At 34.1% G+C, this 18,773-nt stretch overlaps 1 pseudogene; it reads right to left on the reverse strand.

Annotated features, from left to right (window-relative positions):
* The window catches only part of LOC149241097 (alkaline ceramidase TOD1-like), a 44,824-nt pseudogene extending 30,524 nt beyond the window's left edge, over positions 1 to 14,300 (reverse strand).
* Between the last annotated feature and the right edge of the window lie 4,473 nt (positions 14,301 to 18,773).

Genomic DNA, 18,773 nt, shown 5'->3' on the forward strand with positions numbered 1-18,773 from the left:
TATTTCAAGTTGTATTAGCTTGATACATACAAATGTTATTCGAAACCGATCTTAAGCGGTTTTTATAGCTAATCCAATCAAACGTACAACAAGAAATAAATTCTTCAATGTTGTATTTTCTTAATTACATAATGTCGATTGTCAACATGAATATTAAAATAAAAAATGTTAAAGAATTTGGAAAACCATTTATGGTTTAACTTTACGAATATTAAAATACCTAGTGGAAATTAATAGTCTTGGATTAAAGTACTAATCAGAGTATCACCCTAAATAGAGTTCCCCATTGCAATAATGTCATGAAATTGCAGTGGCGAATGAGAGATTGAGACAACGCTGCACCTCACATAGGCAAGAGCTAGGACAGAAGGAAAACCAGTTGTAGATGGAGTAGGCACAACAATGAAGGGCACAAAAGACATGGACAAAGGAGCTCACTATCCAAATTGAGATTGATGTCTGGCAGCATCAGAATCCAAATAAGTTTATGCATCGGCATAGGAAGAGGTGGAGGCTTGCCACACCTGATTTTCCATTGCCACAGCGCGCTGCGCAGACAATTTCAGTGTCAAGCTCCCCCTGGCCATCGCCATCGCCATGATTTATATACATAACCTGTATAAAAACATTCTCGGCCGCTCTTTCCCTGTCGTTGAACAGTCTACCCTTATCGTAAGTAAATATATCGTAAGTAGAGAAGGAGGCTCGCCATGCTTGATTTTCCATTGCCACAATGCGCTACACAGACAATTTCAGTCTCAAGCTAAATGTTGGAAATGATGAATTCAAGATACCACGCCATAAACAGTTATACCGACTAGTGCGCAAACTGTTTCCCAAACGAATTTGTAACCATTTTGTAATCATTCTGATCGAACGGTTGAAACTTTTGCAATCGTCTAACATAGGATCCTATGGCGTACAAGGATGATAGGTGGGCAGAGAGGGGAGTTGATTTCAAAGGGAACGCTTTACGGCGTAAATATCTTAAAATTCATATAATTGGAAAATTTTTATAAAAAATTATAAATTCAAACCGACAAAAAAAGAGTATGTAATCTTTTATATTTTTCAATTTTAATGATTAAATTGTTTTATAAATATTAATTTTTTTTATTCATAAAGGTTTGATAATAAATAAATTTAAAATTAAAGGTGTAGTGTTTTATGTTATTTTATTAAATGAAATAGGGTTGTTTCAATTGAAGTAATTTCTACGGTGCGAGTTATAAGGTATTTAAAAAAAATTGAGCAAATGGAAGAGGGCAGATGGCCTAAGGTTGTCTTTAATGACATATTGTGCACAAGAAAGAAGACTTAGATGCAACAAAATAACAAATGGTTTAGTAAATGAGATATTTTCTTGAACACATATCCCATAAACAATAAAGAAATAAAAACATTTGTTATGGATAAGTTCCACAAGCTTATTTGGGATAAGGAGCTAGGGAGAAAGAAAAAGTACTATATTGAAGTGTTTAATCCCACTCATAATCATCAACAAAAAGCATACATAGAAGCCAATATTTCTTGGAGAGCCAAAATTCTTATTGCTCAGTTAAGGAGTAATTCTCATTAACTCCGTTGTGAAACACAGCACTGGAAAAGGCCAAAAGAAGTGTGGGAAGAAAGAGTATGTACTTTTTCTTCTTTCAGAAAAGTGGAAACAAAAAAACATTTCATTTTAGAATGTGAGGCCTTTAGAGGCAACATGGAAAGTTATCAGATATTAGGGCAGCTAGCTCTTGGGATAATCTATTTAGCAAGGGGTTTATCGAGAAGCTTAGAGCATTCATTATGAGGCTTAGAGCATTCATTATTCGAAAGAAAAAGAGTTATTTGTCAACTTACAAAAATCCCCCTAAAACTCATAATATTATTTATCTTTAAACATTACATTAGTCTTGACTTGTGGCTTGAGAAACCGTGATCCAGTGGCATCTTAAGCCATCGAAATCACCCTAGGCCACATTAGCCCTTAACATGGTTGGATTTTTTCCTATAAAGTTTCAAACCAATGACCACCAGTGACCTTCACATCACATAGTGACTTAACGTTACTCCCCATCGTCATCTATTATATGCTCTGTGGGCATTTAACTTTAGATATTACAAACTAAACATGTTTGAATTTGATGTTGGCTTATTTTTATTTTTGTATTGTAAAATGGTTATGTTATCTTTTTTCTATGTGGTTCAAAGATGCTTTGTGGGCATTTACCTTTAGATATTACAAACTAAACATGTTTGAATTTGATGTTGGCTTATTTTTATTTTTATATTGTAAAATCGTTATGCTATCTTTTTTCTATGTGGTTTAAAGATTTCAAAGATCGGTGACCACTATATCCACATAATATTTATACAAGGAAGATCCATCTAAAGGGGTCACTACCAGTTGGCTCAACCACGGACTTTGACCCCGAGAGTGTCGAGAGAATTGAAGTTGTAATCTCTCAATAATAAAAATGTTTAAAGTACTCATAAAAATGTTTTAAGTACTCAACCAATCAAGCTAACCCTTCGAGCTCAATAAAATAGTCTCTCTCACACACACATATATAGTTAGTTTAGTATGGAATGATGTATAGTCTCTCACACAAATATATAGTTAGTTTAGTATGGAGTGATGTTACATTGAAATGTTAAATTAAAATTAGTAAAAATAAAATATCACGTTGGTTTAACTTAAGAAAATATTAATAAATCAATTTAATTTGTTATATTATAATTTTGTTTTATTAATAAAATCAAAAACATTTTTTTTTTTTGGGAAAAAAATCATGATATGCATATTACATTAAAATAAATTCATATAATCGATAGAATGCACATTGAGACATTTGATTCCTCATACTAATTGGTAGATTAAAATGAATTTACACTAATAAATGCAAAATTTAAATATTTAATCTTATATATTAAACACGTACTCTATATATACTTCGGTGAAAGAGTTCTGAGGCTCGGTGAAAAAGTTAAACACGTACTCTATATATACTTCGGTGAAAGAGTTCTGAGGCTCGATGAAAAAGTTAAACACGTACTCTATATATACTTCGGTGAAAGAGTTATGACGCTCGGTGAAAGAGTTAAAAACATACTCTATATATTCTTCGGTGAAAGTGTTTTGAGGCTCGGTGAAAGAGTTAAAAACATACTCTATATATTCTTGGCATATATTCTTACTCTATATATTCTTCGCATATATTCTTCGGTGAAAGAGTTCTGAGGCTCGGTGAAAAAGTTAAACATGTACTCTATATATTCTTCGCATATATTCTTCCGTGAAAGGGTTCTAAGGCTTGGTGAAAGAGTTAAACACATACTTTATATATTCTTCGCATATATTCTTCGGTGAAAGAGTTCTAAGGCTCGGTGAAAGAGTTAAAAACATACTCTATATATTCTTCGGTGAAAGTGTTCTGAGGCTTGATGAAAGAGTTAAAAACTGTTAGAAAATTATATATTACGGAGCAATGGAACACATAAAATATTGCAGAAATATAAACACAGAAAACGCACAAAACAAGAGAGACACAGATATACGTGGTTCATCCAGTTTGGGCTACGTCCACCCCGAACAGCCAATCCTTCCTTTTTATTATCCAGCAAAATGAAGAGACACAACCTACAACAAATCCGCTGTAATATCCTCTGTTTTCTCTCACAGTCTCACCTCTCTGTTTCTCACTCACAGAATACACATCTATCACACAGCCTCAAATACAATACCCTCATACAAAGAGAGGGGTTGCCTTCTAGGGCAAAAAACCCTAAACTAAACATAAGTTCTACCGTCAGATCATCCGCCTAATGAACGGCCCAGATTGACTAGAAATTACTATACTTTTACAAGGCAATTTTACAGCTGTTTTTAGCTTCGGGGGAACTGCCCCCAAAACCCCCCGCCAGGGGGGGGGCTCCCAAAGGTCGCACCCACCCCCCCTGGACCCCCCCTGCAGCGAACATTTTACGGGCGGCGTTGCCGCCCCCATTTCGAGCTGGGGTCCTATGTGGCGATACCTTTGAGTATAGAAGATAATCAGGCTCCACACCCAACAAAAACATACTCTATATATTCTTGGCATATATTCTTACTCTATATATTCTTCGGTGAAAGAGTTCTGAGGCTCGGTGAAAAAGTTAAACACGTACTCTATATATACTTCGGTGAAAGAGTTCTGAGGCTCGGTGAAAGAGTTAAACACGTACTTTATATATTCTTCTCATATATTCTTCAGTGAAAGAGTTCTAAGGCTCATTGAAAGAATTAAAAACGTACTCTATATATTCTTCGCATATATTCTTCAGTCTACGAGCTGCGGTGGGCACGGGCGATCTGCAGTCAGTTACCAAAGATTACCAAGGGCAGACGGGCGATCTGCAGTCAGGTTTGCTGATATCAGGTGCACACATTCCTTATCTTTTTCTTTTTCTAATACATATTTGCTCATATAATTTCAAGTATGAATATTTCACCACAGTTACCAAAGATTACCAAGGGAAGACCTAGCACAGTTACTCTACAAGGCCTTTATGAGTATATAGAGTCTTTAGAGAAACGTAGAGAAGAAAGAGAAGCCAAGCTACAAAAAGAGTTAGAAGCCATGCCGGAAAATAAATTTGCATCTCTTGAAGACACGATCCAAAAACAAATAGAAAATAAAATAGAACTACTAGAGAATAAAATGGAGGCAATGGAGACTAGACTGCAGCTTATAGAAAAACAAAACCAAGATACTAACCAACCATCCCAGCGAGGAGATGCTGATACTTTAGAGAGTCCTAAAATGAAAGACATGATTAAAGAACTAGAAGAAAAATTTAATAGCCGCCTCACCCTAAATAATGTGGTAGATAAGTTAGATATCAAACCAATTAAAGATGAAATGAAAAAATTAATAGAATTAGACCACGAACGTAACAAAAGGGCCTTAAACCTTATAATATTCGGTTTAAAAGAGGAAGTAGATGAGGATACTTTAGCCTTACCCCGGACAGAACTACATAATAGATTACAAATTGAAACATTGTGTCTCACAGAAGCAACAAGGTTGGGGAAATTAACCGAGAATAAAGGAAGACTAATCCGCATAAAGGTGAGCTCCACTAATCATAAACACGACATACTTAGTAAAACCTCAAGTCTAAAAGGAACGGGAATATTCATAAATGAAGATCTCATTCCAGAAGATCAAGCAGAATTAAGAAAGGAGGTTCAAAAGGTAAAAGAAGCTAGAAAGGAAGGAAAATGGACAATAATCAGAAATAGAAAAGCCTTTATTCGAGATAGAAACCAAAAAGATAGTAATCAATAGCAATTAAACATGCTCCAGATCCTTTCTTGGAATTTTCGGGGCTTCCCATGGAACAAAGTCCCTAAGCTAAGTTGGATTTCAAATGGTGTTGATATTATTTTGCTTGTTGAAACTTGGGAGCACGAAGAATCTAAGGTCCCTAACATAGATAGCTTTACGCTATGGTCTACTTGGAACAAGCGATCCTCCCGTAGAGGCATTGGGGGAATAGCTTGTTACATTAAGAAGAACATCTCCCCCATGTTAGGATTTATAAAAATGACCCTCACAACCAATATAGTTGGATAGAGATCAAAGGCATTAATAATAAAAAGTCCTACATAGCAATATGTTATTTTCCCCCCATTAATTCTAACTTCTATAAGAAGAAGAATCTAGATAAAACTAACCCTTACAATGGTTTAGAGAATGATATTTCTAGCCTAAGGAATGACGGTAATATCCTTTTAATAGGTGACTTTAATGCTCAAACTTCAAACAACCAAGCTATTATTCTAAGCAATCATTCAAACCCTAATACTCTTTGGTTAGATGAAGACCCTACTCTAGCTAGCAGGTACAAAAGGAGCTCTGAAGATCTCGGGGAAAATTTGTTTGGGTCGGAGCTAGTCAAGCTCTGTAGTGCTCAGGATCTCATAATTTGCAACGGTCCAAAGAAGTGGCCCAATTCTAGCAAGATGACCTGCATCCATGGACTTGGTAGCAGCGTGGTAGACTACGTTATTTCCGATCTCCTATTATACAACGAAATAATAAATTTTGACATCTTAAACGACCACGAACCTGACTCTGATCATAGGCCTTTACTTATAACTCTCAATTTTGTCATGCATAGAGTTCCCATAGAAAATAATACTTATAGCCAAAAGAACTTAATATTTGATAGAAATAAAAATGGTCTCTTTCTAAATGAATTAAAAACTAATTTGCTTCCTTTATCTAGTATAAACAACATAAAAGACCTCTATCATAATTTTACTACAACCCTCTCATATTCTATTAACAAGTTCTCAATTGAAGTTTCAAATAATAAAAGAAATAGCAAAACCAATCCATAGTATGACAAAGATTGTAAAAGTGTGAGGAAAACAATTAAGGAAGCTGTTGATGAATCTCTTAAAATGGACAAGATAAAAATATATAAAGCCCTAACTAAAAGGAAAAAGAGGCAGTACATTCGTCAAAGACAGGAGAATCTCTTACACCTCTCTAAGGTAGATCCTAAGAAATTTTGGAAGCAGATTCTAACTAGGAAGACTAAGGATAATAATAAAATTGCTCTTCACGATTGGAATTCCTATCTTAAAAAGCTTTATGAATCTCCAAATGTCATGGATAATTTGGAAACCCTTCTCACAACGAAAGAAGTTTTTTCTTTAGAAGACATTAAGTTTGGGGTTAATCGCCTTGCTAATGGGAAAGCTAAGGGCATTGAAGGTTACCAAGCGGAAATCTTAAAAATTGGAGGTCCTGTCCTCATCCCCCACATCCACAAGCATTTCAATCAAGCAGTCAAGCAAGGGTTCCCTAAACCTTGGACTGAGAGCCTCATTATCCCCATTTTTAAAAGTGGGGATACAAATAACCCCTCTAATTATCGAACAATTATGATCAGCCCTCTCTTAGCCAAGTTATATGGTAGTATCTTGGAAAAGAAGTTAAGCATATGGCTTGAAAATGAAGGTAAGCGGGCTAAAGGCCAAGCAGGTTTCAGAAGGCATCACTCAACAATAGACCACCTTGTTACGCTTAGGATCATTGCGGAGGAATGTCGTAATGATAAATCCAATTTATTTTGTTGCTTTGTGGACTTTAGAAAGGCTTTCGATACGGTTCCTAGATACAACCTTTGGAATAGATTAGAAGAGCTAAAGGTTCCTCTTGAGTTGAGAGCTGCCGCTATAAGGTTATACGAGAATGTAATTGCCAAGCTAAAGAGCAATGAGGGGTGGTCGAAAGATATTAAGTGTAACATCGGAGTTAAACAAGGTTGCCCCCTCTCCCCTACCCTATTTGGCATTTACATCGATAAGCTCGAAGGCTATTTAGAGGAAGCTGGATGTGATGGCACGATCTTAGTTGGGATAGTCATCATCCTTCTTCTTTATGCCGACGATATTGTTCTTTTGGCAAGGTGCCCATCTGATCTTAATAAGCAACTCAAGCTTCTTAAGGATTTCTGCTCTACCATGGGTATGACTGTTAACACTGACAAAACAAAAGTTATGATTATCAAATCCAAGAAGGACACTTACGCTAATTTTATGTATGACAATAATAACTCGGAGGAAGTGTATTCTTACAAGTACCTAGGAATTGATATTCATCACAAGCTCAACTGGAACCATAGCATTGAGAAAAGGATTAATGGGGGGTGGAAAGCTTATTTTGGTCTTGAAAATAATTGTAAAATAGCAAACCTCGTAATGTGGATAAAAAGAAGTTCCTCTTTGAAACTTTAGTCACTCCTGTTATCTTATATGGCTGTGAGGTTTGGGGTTGCAGCATCTCCATAGAATCATGGAGAAAGATTGAGCAAATCCAGAAGCATTTTATAACTTATAACCTGAAAATTAAAAGTAATACACCCTATCCTATTCTCCTTATAGAAGCAGGTCTTTCCCCTATTGAGAGCCTAGCTATGCTTAGGTTTCTGTTGTACAAGCACAAAATCAGTAACATAGATGATCATAGACTTCCTAAGCTAGCTTTAAATTCTAGCCAAAACCACTTAAGGCTCAATCGAGGGTGGCATAAAGACACAAGGGCCTGGTTAAACTATTGGGAGATCAAAAATGATGCATTGCAAAACATAAATAACATTAAAGATATTGTTACCTCTAAGTTCAAAGAAAAATGTGGTGTGAGAAAGATTTAACGGCTAAAAGAAAATTAAGTTATTATAAGAAGGTCATCAACCCCACCCTAGAAGATCAAAAGTATCTCTCTATTTTAACTAGTTCAAAGAAGAAAATTAATATAGCAAAGATTAGAACGAATTCTCATGAGCTCCATAGTGAAACATGTTGTTGGGCAGTTCCTAAAACGCCATGGATGGAAAGGATCTGCCATATATGTGAGAATAGGAACATCGAGGATGAAAACCACTTCCTATTAGAATGACCTTCCTAGCCTTTTACAATGTCAAAATTATAGTGAGCTCGGGAGGCTTCTCTCCAAGCTTTTTGAGCATAGGAATAAAATCTTAAATCAAATTAAATCTTAATTCAAAATAAATAATTTGTTTCTTTAGGTCCGATAGACCATTGTTTGGTCTCAGCGGACGTTAACCATCATCATCAAAAAATAAATATAATCATAATTTTTTTATTATTAATATTTCAATTTATGACAAATAAAATATTACATAATAACTTAATAGTTTAGGATTTGTCTAAAATTTGAAAATGGAAAATAATTTAGTTTTTGTCAAAAGTTTGAAAATGAAAAATGCTAGTGTGATTTTTTATTTAATTTAGGCTTTTGTGATCCATAATGAATTAAGCAAAGTCTTTCAGTAGAAATCACATAAGAGAAATTTTTGGGCGACATGTTTCGAACCAACAAGTGTGGTACAAGTGTGGTTCATCATCAGTACCATATGAAGAGGCAACAAGTGTGGTACAAGTGTGGTTCATCATCAGTACCAGATGAAGAGACAGACCATGGCAACGGATTAAATAGAGAGCAATGTAGAGACATAATTTCAAGTAACGGTCAAGCCTTTGCCATGGTCTGCCTCTTCATCTGATCTTGATAATGATCACACTTGTCGGTTCGAAAAAATTTCTCTTGAGTGATTTCTACGAAAGACTTTGCTTAATCTAATCTAATTAATATATGAAATGAGTGTATTTTTTGTAGTGGAATTTTCCCAAAATTTAATAATTTTTTTAAGAATAATAAGTTTAACTTATTTAATCGGCAAAATTTGAATGCCTCAAGGATTTCTTAAGGTATTAAATCCATTTATACATTCAAAAATACATTTTAAATAATAAAAAATAACAATCTTCTTCAAAATTATACCAAGAAATTTTAACCAAACAAATCATTTCATTTAACTATTTTTTTATTATATTTACATTTTCTACATATATTTATTATTTTTTTCTCATAATTTACCATTACCTCATGAATTTGTGGATGTAATAAATAAATTTATTTAATATGTACACATATCCCAAAGGTTAGATTAGTTCATTTATTCCATCAATAAATTATGCACATAGTTATTGTTATTTCCCCACAATTTATCAAACATTCTATTCAAATAGGGACAGGTAAGGTGTATTACTCCTGATCGTACGCAAAAAATAAATAAAGAAAAATCAAAATAATATATAGTGACAGGTAAGGTGTATTACTCCTGATCGTACGCAAAAAATTGGTTTAATTTTTCGCCCTTCCTATGTGAAACTTTGGGTGTCCTATTTCCAATGCAGGTGATGTCTCATCGCCGCCGAGGTAGCACTACAGTCCCTGAGGCATGAGGTCAGTGTATTAAGTTCTCGCACTCGTGATCTGGTACTCGCACTTGCATTTCTTTGTCTCGCACTCAGTTCTGGCAACCATTAATATTCCTTAAGTACAGTCTTGAGGAAGGACTCTGACATTGGCTTCACCGTAAATCCGTGTACATAATTTCTGACAAACACACTTTCCAGTTAACTGTTGCGGAAATGGGTTCACGCATCATCCATAAGCTAGATAATCCCATGGGTTTGATAGCGAATAAATAGTGGAGTAGTTTAATGAGGTGGAGGAATTATTTGGACAGTCAAAAGTGATTGGAATTTGTTTAAAAACATTCAAATTTTTTTGTAGAAGCAGTGTTTTGATGGTGAAAATGGATGCAGCACCATCAAAAAATAAGACACCTAAAAATTTGAAATTTAACAATTATAATTTGGATTTACAAAAATCTTCACCAAATTTTCTCTAAATATAACAGAAATTTCCATAATTTTCTAAACAACTCCTCAGCCTTATGCGATAAATAATGTTTATAGTCATACAATGAGTAATCCACTCTGGCTACATTAAAAATTGATTTCAAGTTTGAATTTTGAAGGGCTCTATTTTATTTATTCCAATATCTAGTGCTTTTAATTAATTAAGCTTTTATCTATTCTAATATTTTATTTATTCCAATATCTAGTGCTTTTAATTAATTAAGCTTTTATCTATTCTAATATGTAGTGCTTTTAATTAATTAAGCTTTTATCGCAGCCTCGCCCGTTTTAGTTTTTGTGATAACCTCCCACAGCAGCATCTTGCAGGTTTTTCATGGATCTGGCTATGGATGTTTATATTCCAGAAGATTATGTCACATAGGCGCTGCAAGCCAAATATATCGATGCAAAAACGAGATGGCCGACTTTCTTTCGACGATGTGGAGGCTGCTGTTATTATTATTTTTGATAATTACAGATCATAGAGGTACGTTTACGGAACTAGCAACTAGCTCCCCTGGCGTTCACACTAAATATGAACAATTAGTTGTTTTAATGTATGAAACGTTTTTTTTTTTCTTCTTTAAATTATATCAAATTTAGGTTTAATTTAATTATTTTTGTTATAATAAAATTAAAATTAATTAATTAAATTGTGATAAAAAATTTCAACATTATATAACAATTTAATGAATAATTATATAATAAATATTTTTATTTAAACAAATAGTTTTATTCACATAAATATCTATATCGTTATGTAAATATTTCATATAATTTGGAAAAAATATTTTATATATACACTTTACAACTAAACATAAAAACTTATAATTTGATTTTTTTATTAATAAATAGTTATAGAAAACCATAAAACTTATAAATTGATCTTCTTTATTAATAGATAGTTATAAAGAAGTAGATATTTTATTAATACAATATATATTAATAATTTATTTCATATAAATATTTTATATAGATTGAGAGATATTTTATAGATACTCCACAACGAAGTATGAAAACTTATAAATTGATTTTTTTATTAATAAATAGTTATAAAGAAGCAGATATTTTATTAATAAATATATTACTAATTGATTTTTTTTTATTTATATAATAACTGGTTACTTAATATTTATGAGTTATTTTCATTAATATTTATTAAAAATTAATTTATATATTAATATTTTATTTTAATTATTAAATTATATTAATCAATATCATATATAAAATTGTGTTAACTCTTATAATTTATTTTAATTTAAATTATTATTTATCAATTATAACTTTTAATTTATCATTTTGAAAAGTGCGCTAAATGATCACCATGATCATAAAATCTTACAAATTGCATAAATATAACAAAGTTTACAACTCTTCTATAGGAAACAAATAGATGGCAGCATATGCACCTTACTTTCCCAATCCTTGTCATTTTAGATACAATATTAATATACCATAACTAGCATTTGCAACAGATGTTGCAAAGGAAACACCGTAAGGCATAAATTGAGGAGCAATGGCGACATAGGAATAGGAAAATCTAAATAAGATGCAGAAATGTGCATAAATTGAAGAGCAATGGTGACATAGGAATATGCAAATCTAAATAAGATGCAGAAATGTGCATAAATTGAAGAGAAATGGCGACATAGGAATATAAAAATCTAAATAAGATGCAGAAATGTAACAATAAACATCTAGGGACATCTGTCCCCATATCGCACCTCCTTTAATAAAAGCTCTGTCACGATGGTGCACATGCAAGCTTATACAACTTGTACCAAATTTTAGTTTAGGATTGCATTGACAACGCAGAGCCACCTAGAAAAATTCTTTGTTTTCGTTTGTGTTAAAAATGTTTTCATGGCGTACACCCAGTTTGGATACCAGCTGTCCAGAAGAGCGCGTTTCATTGTATTTTCCTTCATTTCCAGTATAACAAAAATCACCACTGGAATTCACATGGAAAAACAATTCAGTCTCTACCAACTCCATTAAATGTAATACACATATTAGATATAGGTACACAGCCTTTATCATCTCATGTTTGCAGAGGCAGTAAAAATGATTTCAATTATTGAGAAGTAAATCAGTCATCTAATCCAATCTAGCACAAAATTAACACCCATGGCATCCATCAACATCATGGATTAGTTAAATTTGCAATTATGGATCCTCCCATATTTTGCTATTTCATGACCCTTCACAGTTTAAAAAATTGATAGCTTCTGCAAGCTGTAATCTTAGCAGCTAAGCAAATTTGAAATGAATTAATACAATCAAACATAATATACAACCCACATTTTGTCCAAATACGATTTGCAGGCTCTGGATTCATAACCCAAAGAAATTTTCAAGTCCAAAGGAGGCTCTTTGAAAATGCTTTAATTGACTTTGTAAGAGTGTCGATATTCATTTGTTATTGTATTAAAAATGGCTGATTTGAACATGTGAATCCTCACTTTGGGGTCATCATGTCTCTTACATATGCGAATGGCAACTGATCCCGAGGATTGAAGATTTCTAATTCATTAAATAACAGGAAAGAACATAGGTTCGTTGGAGGGGTGTGCTTTCTCAATATTAGTGCCATCTGTAATGCCAACAACAACACACAAAATCAAAAAATCAGTTAAAGAGAGAACCAACCTCAAAACAAATCTCAGATGCTATCACACTAAAACTTCACTATAATTGAGAAAAGCTGAGTTCTCATACCACTTCTTGAGGGAAGCTTTTCATAGCTCCAAGGTTGCAAGCCATCAGCACAGTAACTGTCCATTTGATACCTCACAGCTTCTTTGCTCCACTTTGTCCATCTGACTGTAAAAATGGCTTCCTCCATGGTATGAGTATTGTAAGGATGCTTTGAGACAACAATATCAATGTTGTGAGTTACACGCAGATTTTCCAAAATGAACAAAGGATCAACAACAAGTTGTAGCTTGGCATCCATCCAAATGTTGTAAACACAGTTTGGGAAAAGCCTGTGGGCAAGATACTTGGGTACGAGGCCATTCATTATAGATTCCTTGTATGGCAACTCCCTGACCAAAACAATGTGCCAAACTCCAATTCTATGAGACTCATTGGGCTTGAGCTGGTATCTTAGAAGAAGTGTGAGAGTTGCATTGTCCATAAACATGAAGAAACAAACGTTTTCTGCTGTGATTTTCCTAACATTCTTGGGTTGCTTAATCTTGCATAGGCTCCAAATATAGCTGAAATTACCACAACCCCATTGCATTGTTCAATGGCCTTCTTTTCTTCTTCAGACACAAGGAACCCTGGGGTACGGTAATTGGCAAAACCACAAGAAAAATCAGTCCCTTCAGAATAATTTAAATACCTTTTTCTTTCCTTCACATCCAAATTTCCACCGAAGGTCACTGGAACTGTTGCTGAATTGGGGTTTTCAGGTCCTTTCATGTACTGTAGCCGATATTTACCAAATAACTCTTCTTTTTGAATCTGATGAACAATAGCCGAGACTGCCATCAATAACGAAACATAGTTTTAGCCTAATTGCTTTTACAAACATGCATGCCATAAGGTAATGTTTCTTGATAGATCTCTCAAATTGTTAAATATTAGGATTGCTGATTACTTGAAAACTGAGAATAGAAGTGGAAAGACCGATTCGCCATGGCTGTAGCTTTCCTGAGCAAATACTTCTTCGCTCCATAATTTGAAGGGTATTCAAGGAACTGCATTGCAGAAGACAATATAAATTGTATATTAATACCCATCAGGATCGAACCTTTCAGGACTCATATAAGCAAAAGTGCCCACAAAGGAATTGCATTGGGCCAAAGTGTGAGCCAACACAGTTCTGACACCAAAATCGACAATCTTGACTTCTCTTATTGATTAGTAAATTAGAGGGCTTTATATCACGGTGAACAATTTTGTTCTGGTGTAGGTAATGCAATCCCTTGAGCACCTTCCTGGCAACCTCAACCAAATAGTGTTCTGGGATTTTCTTGTGGGTTTGAAGAACCTGCGCAAGGGTTCCACCGTCCATGTAGTCCAACACAAAAGAGACTCATATATTTGTACCGTCTCAAATCAACATCTGTCTCCACATCACACCTCCTTTAATAAAAACTCTGTCACGATGGTGCACATGCAAGCTTATACAACTTGTACCAAATTTTAGTTGAGGATTGTGTTGACAACGAAGAGCCACCTGGAAAAATTCTATGTTTCTGTTTGAGTTAAAAATGTTTTCGTGGCATAACCGAGTTTGGATACCAACTGTCCAGAAGAGCATGTTTCATTGTATTTTCCTTCATTTCCAGTATAAACAGAATCGCCATTGGAATTCACATGGAAAAATAATTCAGTGTCTATCAACTCCATTAAATGCAATACACATTTTAGATATAGGTGCACAGTCTCTATCATCTCATGTTGGTAGAGGCAGTAAAAATGACTTCAATTATTGAGAAGTAAATCAACCATCTAATCCAATCTAGCACAAAATTAACACCCATGGCATCCATCAACATCATGGATTGGTTAAATTTGCAGTTATGGATCCTCCCATATTCTGCTATTTCATGACCCTTCACAGTTTTAAAAATTGATAGCTTCTGCAAGCTGTAATATTAGCAACCAATCAAATTTGAAATGAATTAATACAATCAAACAGAATATGCAACCCACATTCTGTCCAAATACGATTTGCAGGCTCTGGATTCATAACCCAAAGAAATTTGTAGGTCCAAAGGAGACTCTTTGAAAATGCTTCAATTGACTTCGTAAGAGTGTCAATATTCATTTGTTATTGTACTAAAAATGGCTGATTTGAACATGTGAATCCTTGCTTTGGGTGTCATCATGTCTCTTACATATGCAAATGGAAACTAATCCTGAGGATTGAAGATTTCTAATTCATTGAATAATAGGCAAGAAAACAACTTCTTTGGAAAGGTGTGCTTTCTCAATATTAATGCAGTATCAAGCACATCTGTAATGCCAACAACAACACACAAAATAAAAAAATCATTTAAATAGAGAACCAACCCCAAAACAAATCTTAGATGCTATCACACTAAAACTTCACCGTAGTTGAGCAAAACTGAGTTCTCATACCACTGCTATAGGGAAGCTTTTCAGAGCTCCAAGGTTGCAAGCCATTGGCACAATAATTGTCCATTTGATATCTCACAACTTCTTTGCTCCCTCCACTTTCTCCATCTGACTATAAAAATGGCTTCCTCCATCGTATGAGTATCATATGGAAACAATAAACAATACCAAATGTAACCAATTACCTAGCCAAAGCAATAAAGGCCTTGTGCGCTCTGGCGCTGAAGGAGAATTGTCAATATGTCAGCTACAAAATATATCCATCCCATGTTATTAATTTATTTTTGTACACAACTGAGAGATTGATTAGAAGCATATGTTAACAATAACATAGGAAAACTTTAATGTACATTTTGCTGAATTTAATAATAGTATTGACTTATTAGATTTGGTTTGGAACAACTTCGAAAATGAAACTGAAAATTTTGGGAGCTTTATATGCCATTTATTCTTTTTATTTACTTTTGTTCTGATTGTCCATTGCAAGTATTAGATCAAATTCTTTAAAGTCTATAAGTGATATATACCTCGATATAGAAGTTATCTCTATTCCACGTTTCTTGGTTTCATTCTTCATCCTGGGATCTGCATGATCACCCTTCAAATAATTTCAACATATTAATACGTGATGCCTATTTATTGCAGTATAATAGAAAAGAAATACCAATTCAATTAGTCTTGACCCATGATAAGATAGAACCTACCTCATGGTAGTCAATAGTTCCAACAGAGTCAATTTTGAATGATGATATCAATCCCCTTTTATGCACAGCATCACGAAATACAACCTTTGTAGTGGGACTCCGACAAATGTTGCCTTCCAAGAACAAGAATAAAAGGAGATTATTTTCCTGGACAGATTAGCAAATATTTTTTCAACTACTTAAGATATCTAAACTTGCAATGCTTTTATCATCCCCAATTGCAACAATAAGAGCCAATAGAAAATCATTATCCTTGACAAATTAGATAATAATTTTTTCACATCTAATAATCATTATCCTTCTTGACACTGATATGGATCACGACCCTGAAAAAACAATCATGAGCATTGAGATCTCAACGGTAACTAGTTACTAGAATTTCTGCTTTGTAAAGGACTAAATTAACGCATAACTCTACATGAAATATTTAGTTACCATGAATTGGTAATGATTCTACAAAGTTTTTATGAAGAAGTTTATAGTGGATATTATCTCATGTGATTGTTCTTTTTGTTCCATTTTCTACCAAGTTGAACTCATGATTAAATATTAAAAAATGTGTATCATTATAAACTCAACAACTTATGTAAACATGAAGCGGGCACACATATTTAAATAAAACTAAAATGCATCACTCAGCACTAAAAACAGAACTATGGAAACCCAATCCTTGGCCCTGGATTCCACTAAAATATTTTAGCTAGATTTAATGACTAAAAACACAAACATTGAGTGCAAAGAGCATAATGAGCCACACTCCTGGGTAACCGGCTCTGTTTTGACATGAAACTGACAACTAGAAACACACAAAAATAATCTAGAAAATACATACTATGGAGAGACCTTATGGAAGCAGTAAATTGATCATTGAACTTAGAAAGTTCAAGCAATTGGAAGTAGCAAAAAAAATGATCATGTCAAGAGTCGGAGCCTTGCTTCAATGGCCCTCCGCACACCACAACCTTTGATTTGATTTATTCCTTAGAAGTAGAGGGGCTTCTTTGTTAAAGGATAAGCCCTAGTCCATTAAGATTGATCATCAAAGTATCTACTTTCAGGGGTTGTATGATGGGGAAAACAGTTGAGACAAAGCCAAGGCTTTTATGAGGTGAGATTTCCCTTCCTCTGTCTTCCGCATCCAAGGCTGGGTCTTTTGTAATGCTCTAAGTTACTAGAAATAACTAGGGAATTACTAAATACACCAAATATAGAAAGGCAACGTGGCTCAAAAGTATAATAATGATGAGACACATCTACAACTCTTTAGAAATAGGAAAATATCTCTTAATAACCAAAAGATTGAAAAATCATACACAACTTTGTGAGAATGGCTATAATAATCTCTTGTATATAGTAATTAGGCCCTCCTTATTCATGAGGACCCAGTTCCCCATTAATGTACCATTTCTTTATCTTGTGTCATCATGGCAAAGTTGTACCCTAACTAACAACCCTAGTTGCCCCGCAGCTTCCACCCAATCAAGAGTTGGCATTTGGCCCCTAGACTCCATACTAATTTCTTTAGCAATTTTACTTGGATCTGGTTTTATCATAAAACCTGCTAGGATTTTGTCAACAATTGGTCCTTAAAAAAAGATGAAAACATTTAATGGTATTTCTGTGCTCAGTATAAATATTTAAGGTTGTTAAAAATATATTATCGTAGAGTTACTGTCTGTATGATTATTACTTACCTTGATGGGACTTTGAGAATCTGAAAACGTGTAGAAAACCGCAAACTGAAAGCTCTTGGATAAACCAAAAACATGTCATAGATGGAATGGCAATGGTCATGATAAGCAGCATGCCTATTGTGGAAATCAAAGCTATTCTACCTATGAGTTCCAAAATAAATCTAAGCATTGTTGTTTGATAAAGCTAACACCACTAATAGTCCCAGGGAAACTCAATCAACGGTGGTTGTCATATAAAGTCTTATGTAAAGTTTGTGGTCCAAAATATTTAATTAACTTTATGGATGGTGTGTGGGAGCGTGCATAGATTCACCTAAAAGTTATAGTGGTAGCAGTCACAATTGACTCCATATACTGTGAGTACAAACTCGTACCCAGCTTAGTGGTTAATTCCTTTACATAAAAAAAAGAGCTGCTAAAACAATCTGATGATGTATCATGGATCTAACAATGATAAAAGAAAGGATAGCCATGCGGGTCTTTGCGCTGCACAAAAACTTTAATAGAATTTAGATAACAAGGCACATAAGGATAGTGCACAACCTTTAGTGTCTATGTCCTTTTGTATTTTTGACAGTTGGCTGTCGATAACTAGCTTAACGGGTTGTAAAATTGTTCAGTGATATCCACTAATTCTGTAAACTTCACAATGGTAAGGTAAGGATGACAAAATCCCCTTGCGGGCACCTTAGGCTAGTTTACAAAAGTAACCAAATGAGCTATCTTAATTTTTTTGCGGTTCTACAACGTTGGTTGTTACCCTTCATTAGACCAATGTAGCCTAATTGGTGGATTCCATATATTTTTGTAGTAACCGTGTATTAAATCTCATCGGATGTTCAAGAAATTGTACATCCTAAGTTTTAATAATCCTTAAATTAGAGGTATATATTGCAGTCATTGTTTTTCATGTTTGAGTTGCATGGCTTTGAGCTCAAACTTAACTCTTTGATTATCAGGCACCCACCCTGGCTTGAGAGGTCACACCCATAGCATTAATAGCTT

Source organism: Pinus tabuliformis, chromosome 8 (assembly GCF_031772625.1).
Source record: "Pinus tabuliformis cultivar Carrire ecotype Pingquan chromosome 8, CPIR1, whole genome shotgun sequence".
NCBI lineage: Eukaryota > Viridiplantae > Streptophyta > Pinopsida > Pinales > Pinaceae > Pinus > Pinus tabuliformis.